The sequence below is a fragment of the Cervus canadensis genome, chromosome 33 (assembly GCF_019320065.1).
Source record: "Cervus canadensis isolate Bull #8, Minnesota chromosome 33, ASM1932006v1, whole genome shotgun sequence".
Lineage (NCBI taxonomy): Eukaryota > Metazoa > Chordata > Mammalia > Artiodactyla > Cervidae > Cervus > Cervus canadensis.
The window spans coordinates 21,933,747-21,941,222 of record NC_057418.1 but is presented as its reverse complement, the minus strand read 5'-3'; the positions used below and the strand labels follow the sequence as shown (position 1 = coordinate 21,941,222).

General features: G+C 44.0%; 1 protein-coding gene and 1 non-coding gene across 2 annotated transcripts in view; both read left to right on the top strand.

Moving 5' to 3' along the window:
- Nucleotides 1–7,476, top strand: part of LOC122433976 (low-density lipoprotein receptor-related protein 11-like) — a 34,526-nt gene that overhangs the window by 1,648 nt on the left and 25,402 nt on the right. The window lies entirely within an intron of this gene.
- Nucleotides 3,800–3,870, top strand: TRNAC-GCA. Its single transcript has one exon. It is a non-coding gene; the product is annotated as a tRNA-Cys (tRNA).

Below are 7,476 nucleotides of genomic sequence, written 5' to 3'. Positions count from 1 at the left end.
AGAAGGATGCTTTTCGTTTGATGGTTTTTATTCTGGGGATGATCAGAATGAGAATTAAGACCCAAACAGGAGGCAAAAAAGAAAAAAAAAATGTGGCAGTTGGAGACAAGGTCTCAGGAAATAAAAGCTTGATTGGGCCTGCCTGTGTTCAGCTGCGTGTGTTTGATTGCAGTCTGTTGCTGTTTGCTTTATGATGACGCAAGAGTGAAACCAAAACAAGACTAGAGGGGCGTAGCCTCAGCCACTTTGGAAAGCTGGAGTCTCCATGACCTTTAGGTCCAAAGAGAAGGGTCTGGAAATCTGTGTCCACAATGGCCCACCTCCCTTCCCACCTCCAGTGGAATAAACATCCAAGGTCACCCGAGATTTCTAGGCCTTGAGGCACACACTGCAAAGGACCCCAAAGTTTTCTCCCTGAAGTGGAGGTGGGAGGCACTTTCACCATGCATCCCATGGCTGTTTCACACACATCTTTCCTCTGCCCAAGCAGGGACTCAAAAACAAATTCCAGCACCAATGAAACAAAATCCCTTTCCCTTCTCACTGCACAACTGGAGGAAACCATCATTGCCAAATGGAGCTTTCTCCTAAGCCAGTGAAACAGAAAGGAAAGTGGAAACCAGGAAAGAATATATCCGCCATGGGGGGCAGGGGGGACTTTAGTTTACTGTAGAAGTTTCTGAATCATTTTTTCTTCTACTTCCTTTTTTGAACTTCCTTTCTCTGGGCGAGGGGGGCGGGGGTTGTCTAGTAATTCACTTTGGAGATGCTCCAGGGTACACCCAGATGACCACTGGGCTTGGTCCTTATTCAGGAAAAGAGCTGCTCTGCTCACAAGTTCTTTGGATCCCAGGAATGTGGACACATGGAAGGGTGCTGCTTGGCCCAGATGCCCTCATTCTGTCTGCAGAGAGGGCAAAGGTCACCCTACCCGATGTCTTGTGTTTTTCCTGCCCAGATCCTTAACCTCCTGAAGTTCTCTGTGCTTCTGAGACTAAGTGGTTCCTTCATGAATGTTTTTTTGCTTTTCCGAAGCTCATGAGCACATGTCGTTTAAGGCTAAAGGAGCATGAAAGTGGTTTCAAATTTACAGAAAATGTTTTAGGGTCCATTTGAGGTGAATACAAGGATCATGAAAAAAGAGCAGGGGGCCAGGTGGAATTACACAGTACACACTTTCAGCGGACCCATCAGCCATTTGCTGTTACAGTGATCCCCGTCAGCCCTGTTTTTTTCGGACATTTATTGAGTTTGATAAACAGCACTGCTATAAGCTCCTTAGACACGTGAACTCACTGTGTCCTCACAAATCTGTCCTTTCCAAATCTAGGTTCTCTTGTAATCCCCACGGTACTTGAAGGCTTGGTGAGAGAAAGTAACCTGCCCAAAGGTCTCATAGCACCTGCTTTGTGGAGCTATGCATTGTAAGTTGTGAGCTGTGCTTTGTGAGTTGTGACCTGTGTTTTGTGGAGCTGTGAGCTGTGAGCTGTGCTGTGTGAGTCGTGAGCTGTGCCCTGTGAGTTGTGGAGCTGTATTGTGGGGCAGCTTGAATGCTTTCTCCAACAGCATCAGGCCACCTGGAAGTAGAGATGCCCGCTGTCGAGTTTCCAGGGTGAGACTGACCAAGCAGCCACCTGGGATGATGGGAGAAGGTGGGAAGGAGTGGAGGATGCTGGAGAGAGAGGCGTGCTGACTTGACACAATCTGCCTGCAGTTGTGTGCAAAAGGCAGGGCAGGGGGCTTTTGGCCTCAGTCCTGAATTTGAAAGCCAGCTCTTCTCCCTGAGGGTCTCTGTTCATCCTCTTAGGACCTGAGTGCTGGCCTTGCCTCCCAGCTGGGCTGTCATGGGATCAAGGGTGGACATGCTTTGTGAATTAGAACGGTGGTTCCCACGCACCCGATGTCACTATGGGACCTTGGCTGGGTTGTGTGGCTGACTGGAGGGACTGGGGTCTATGTTTTCTGATGAAAGTGAGGAGCAGCAGGGAGGAGCGAGTGCAGCGGTTAGGACCTCAGAGGACCCGGAGAATACAGTCTCCAAGAGCCCAAGGGCCCGCACCTTTATGCTCTTTCCACCGGATATTCAGCCTGAAAACCAGGATCTCTGGGCAAATGCAGGGTGATCTGAGAAGTCAGGCTTGCATCTGTATTAGGGAAAGTTGGTGTTGGACAGCACTCTGCCATCCCCTCTGCAAACCCACGCATAGCTATCCCTGGCCTCTCTCTCATCTACTCCAAGGGCAAAGGGAAGAACTGACCTGGGAAGGTTCAAAGCTCATCTTTCCATGAGTGCCTGACCTATTGCATGTTTCTCACATTTTCAACCTCTCCCTTTTGTGTTATAAATAAATATCACAAAAGAGTTGCAAATAATTATGTAATACTATTGAGATAACCAGTGAGACTATATTGAGACCTGCAATTCTGATCACACAGAAATTCCAAATGGGTTAAAGAATTAAATAGTTTTTTAAAAAATTAGGCCATAGGTTACTCCATACATAGAAGATTTGAAGAAAATAAATTCACTATTACACGTCTGGGGGGAAGATAACTTTAATCAATTAAAGAGATCACAAAGAGAAAGGATGTAGTATACACATGTTTCTTAAAAACTTCATTATGTCAAGAAACAAAAGAAATTGCAAATAGGAGTCTGGGAAGATATGAGACCAATGTATTTATTATATTAATAGTAAACTTATGTGAATCAGGAGCTTCCCTGGTAGCTCAGCTGATAAAGAATCTGCCTGCAATGCAGGAGACCTGCTTATGTGAATTAGTAAGAAAAACAAAAAGAAGTAGGCAAAGGATATGAACAGTTTCCAGAAGAGGATATTTAATGGATAAACATGGAAAAATGTTCAACCTTAGAAGTAATCAGAGAAATACAAATAATACCAGATTACTGTTCCCAGGTGGCACTAGTGGTAAAGAACCCTCCTGCCAATGCAGGAGACCTTAGAGACTCTTTCAGTCCCTGGGTCAGGAAGATCCCCTGGAGAAGGGCATGGCAACCCACTCCAGTATTCTTGCCTGGAGAATCCCATGGACAGAGGAGGCTGGCAGACTACAAGTCCACTGGGACGCAAAGAGTCGGACACAACTGAAGCGACTTAGCACACACACATGCACTGTTATTACACTGGCAATAATAAGTTTACTTAAAAGTTACACTGGTATGCATGTGGAGAACTTATAATCATACATGGTCACTGAGAGTGTACATTGAAATGTCTCTTTTGGAAATCAATCAAGAAAGATATCAGAGAACATTAAAGTATTCATTCTCCTGAGATATGTGTTAAGGAAAATGATCCATGCTAAAGAAAAATATGAGCAAAAAAATTATTGTGGCATTATGTATGATGATGAAGAAAATTGGTAACAAAGTAATGTCCGGTAGTAGAGGCTAGGGACTTAAAATGACAACTGTGAAGTTTATACAGTGACACAAGCAATGGTAGGATATATGAATAAATATCAATAAGTAAGAATACATCAATAAGTTAGGTTAAATTCAGGATGTAACTTTATATTTACTGTAACTAGAATACATGTGAGTGCTCCCAAAGTATAGTGGGATGAGTGGAGCCTTTCAGTTAGACAGATCTGAGCTGATATCTCAACTGACAAATTTATCACTTGTGTGGTCTTAGGCAGCTAAGTTAGCCAATCTGACCTAGTTTCCTCAGAGACTTGTGAAAATTGGGTGAATTGATGGCTCAAAAATGCTTCGTGTGATGCCTGGTACAAACAAATCACCCAATAAACAGTAGCTGTTACTTATTATTGGGCTTCCCTGGTGGCTCAGTGGTAAAGAATCTGCCTGCAATGCAGAAGGCCCAGGTTCGATCCCTGGGTGGGGAAGATACTCTGGAGAAGGGAATGGCTGCCCACTCCAATATTCCTGCCTGGGAAATCCCGTGGACAGAGGAGCCTGGCGGGCTACAGTCCATGGGGTAATAAAGAATTGGACGCGACCGAGCAGCTAAACACTACCATCACCAATATTAATTACTATTATCGGCAGCTCAGATAGGGAAAGACAAACAATACATGCCAAAAATGAAGATAATTATATTGGGGTTGTAAATAATTTTTTCCTGACATGTTGCAATTAAGAAAAACGCACAATGAAGAAAACAGATCACAAAAGCAAACAAACCGAAAATATCAAGATGGATTTTGACCTTTAATATCTAAGCCTCCTCTCTTAGTCTGGCCCCACTTCCATATCCTCAGCCTTGGCTATTATTGGCGCCCACGCAGTAAGACCCAGATTCCTATTTCTTGTCATTAAGGCATTGTTCAGAGCAACATGTCAAAAATCAGAGTAGTTAATATACTTCTCTGCGTAAAGTGCCACCTTGATATGCTCCATCAAGATGGGTATGAGTTTTATTTCATCCCTGTGGATCATACCAAATATGCTTAATCTTCAGAAGAAATCAGTGTTTCCAGAGTACTGCACGTTGGCTTATTACCTCTGATTAACAAAAATTTAAAGTGACATTTATGCTTGTTTTTGATCAAGTCAAATATTTTTAGAATGACGGCATACTCCTTTCCTCTTTTTGTTGTCATTTGTTTATTTTTAAGACCTGTTTCTGGCCTAAGTCGCCCAAGCCAAATCACTCTGGGTTGTCTTATTTCTAAGATTTTATTTATTTATGTGTTTGTTTATGGTTGCATTAGTTCTTCGTTGCTGCACGCGGGCTTTGTCTAGTATCCATGCACAGGCTTCTCATTACGGTGGCGTCTCTTGTTGCAGAGCTTGGCCTCTAGCGCACGGTGGCTCAGTTATGGTTCACGGGCTTAGTTGCCCCACTGCTTGTGGTGTGGTAGCCACGTGTTCCGGGACACAAACTCACTCAGAAGGACAATGCAGATAGTGGAGTTCAGTTTATTACACCAGCGGGCCCTAAGGCAGAGTCTCCTCTTAGCCAAGGACCCCGACCAGTTTTTGTGAAAACCTTATATACCCTAAGTGTACGTGCCCAAACCCACCTCCCCAAATTCCCTGAAACTAGTCTGAACAAAGGAAAAGACAGACACAAAGTTAACCTGTCATTCATATGTCTTAGGCCTCCGTAGTTAACAGCGGACAATTATCAATAGGCCTGTAGCCATACCCTGATAAGTGTAATAGAATTTATGTTTCTATTCGGTTACACAGACAATTAGGGTATTCTTTTAGGTGATGGAGAGTCTAGGTACAAGCCCTGGGGCTCTTCCATGGGGGGTGGGGGGGGGGTGGTTTTCCAGTTGGTATGTCCTTTCCAGAGATACCGGGCACATAGCTCAAAGTCCACAGTCCAGCCCGAGATGGAGTCCTGCTTTCAAGACAGAGCCTGTTGTGTCTGTTTCCTTCTTCTGTGGGATCTTAGTTTCCAGACTAGGGATCGAACAGTGTCCCCTGCCTTGGCAAGCGGATTTTTAACCACTGGACCACCAGGGAAGTCCCAGCTCTGACTTATTTTTAAATACGTTATGCAGTGTAATTTGCCTGGACTTAAACCGAGTAGGAAATACAGCTCTATTATTTCTGATACAGCGACCAATTTAGAGGACATGAAGATTTTACTGCGTTCATAAACCATATCTTTAAGCTTCCCTAAAGAAAAGTAAATGACTAGAGTGATGATTTTTTTTTTCTTCCAGGAGGGCAAGGATTAGTTTTACAATATGTGCAATATTTCCAGGCATACCTGGTTTTTCCATCTGAAATATTTTTGGTTAAATCTTTGAGGGCCTGGGATTTCCCTGGCAGTCTAGGGGTTAGGATTCTGCTCTTCTTCCACTTTGCAATGGGCGAGTGTTCAATCCCGGTCGGGGAACTAAGATCCCACAAGCTTTGCAACGAGGCACAAAAGATTCCAGAATTGTAAAGTAGTAAACCATTGTGTCAAAAGTGATGAACCTTGCAGAAGCAAAGGAAAGTTCTCTATAAAACTAAAAGAGGGCCTATTAGTAAGGCTGTTGTCATCTCTCTGCTTCCCTGGGAGAAGCAGAATAAAGTCTTCAGACCCTGGACCTTTGCTCAAGGGGAAAGAAAGAGACCAATTGTCTTCTAAGGCAGAGGTTGCTTGTGTGGCATAATTTGATTAGTAGTCCTCATTGTTTTACATGACTGTGAACATGGGACTCATTTTCTCAGTAGGAATATGTACCCTTCGGCAACAGCAAGTGTGCAGATTCCTTCTGTTAGTCGCTGAGTCATGTTCAGCTCTTTGTGATCCCATGGATTGCCACACGCATCCATGCATGCAGTGGTGGGATGTCCTCCACCATCTCCTGGAGTGTGCTCAAACTAATGTTCACTGAGTCAGTGTTACTATCTAATCATCTCATCCTCTGCTGTCCGCTTCTCCTCCTGCCCTCAACCTTTCCTAGCATCAGGGTCTTTTTCAATGAGTCAGCTCTTCGCATCAGGTGGCCAAAGTTTTGGAGCTTCAGCTTCTGCATCAATCCTTCCAATGAACATTCAAAGTTGATTTCCTTTCAGGTTTGCTGGTTTGATCTCCTTGCAGTCTGAGAAAATAATAGGATTACCGCTAGCTTCAAATGTCAGACTGTTGCAGAAACCAGTACTCGAGAAAACAAGCACCACACTTGGACAGTTGGAGAACCCAGGTTTATTATGCCAGCGGGCGCAGAGGAGTTAACACTCTAAGCTCTGAGCCCTGAACAAAGGAATTACAGAGTTTTTATAGACAGACTGTAGTGGGCAACACTAGCTGTTAATAGGCTGGTTTAAACTAAGGGGTTTCACACATGGGGGAACAGTGGTCAAGATGGGGAGGGGGCTGCCTCATCTGGACAGGCATGATTAAGCAGGTTTGCAGGGCCTGGGTGAATGCAAAGAGCAGGACAAGGGTGAGTGAGATAAGCTCCAGTTCCTAGCATTGCAAGTCCCCACTTTCTGAGACTGTGTGACCTACATGATCTAGACTTTGCAAGGGGCAAGCTGAGTTACAGAGGCTGAGTTACAGAAGGAGGTTATGTAAAATTTTAACTTTTCCTCTTCAAGGCAGTGAGTATCTGGATTGGCCCTTAGAAGTTTACTTTAGAGGCAACTTCAGAAAGAGAGCACTGTCTTAGCAACATCATTTAAAATAAGTTAAGGTAATCCAGGCCAAAATTTTGATGAAGTTTTGGTGCTAGAGTGTTATAGCCATGCTTTCTGGGAAACACACTCACTCAGAAGGACAATGCAGATAGTGGAGTGCAGTTTATTACACCGGCGGGCCCAAGGCAGAGTCTCCTCTTAGCCAAGGACCCCGACCAGCATTTGTGAAAATCTTTTATACCCCATGTGTACGTGTCCAAACCCACCACCCTAATTACCTTGAGACTTACATAAACAAAGGAAGGGTAAATACAACTACAATAACCCCATCATTCACATGTAATGTGTTCAAACAGTTAATAATCAATAAGCCCACAGTTACATTCCAAACAGTTAATAATCAA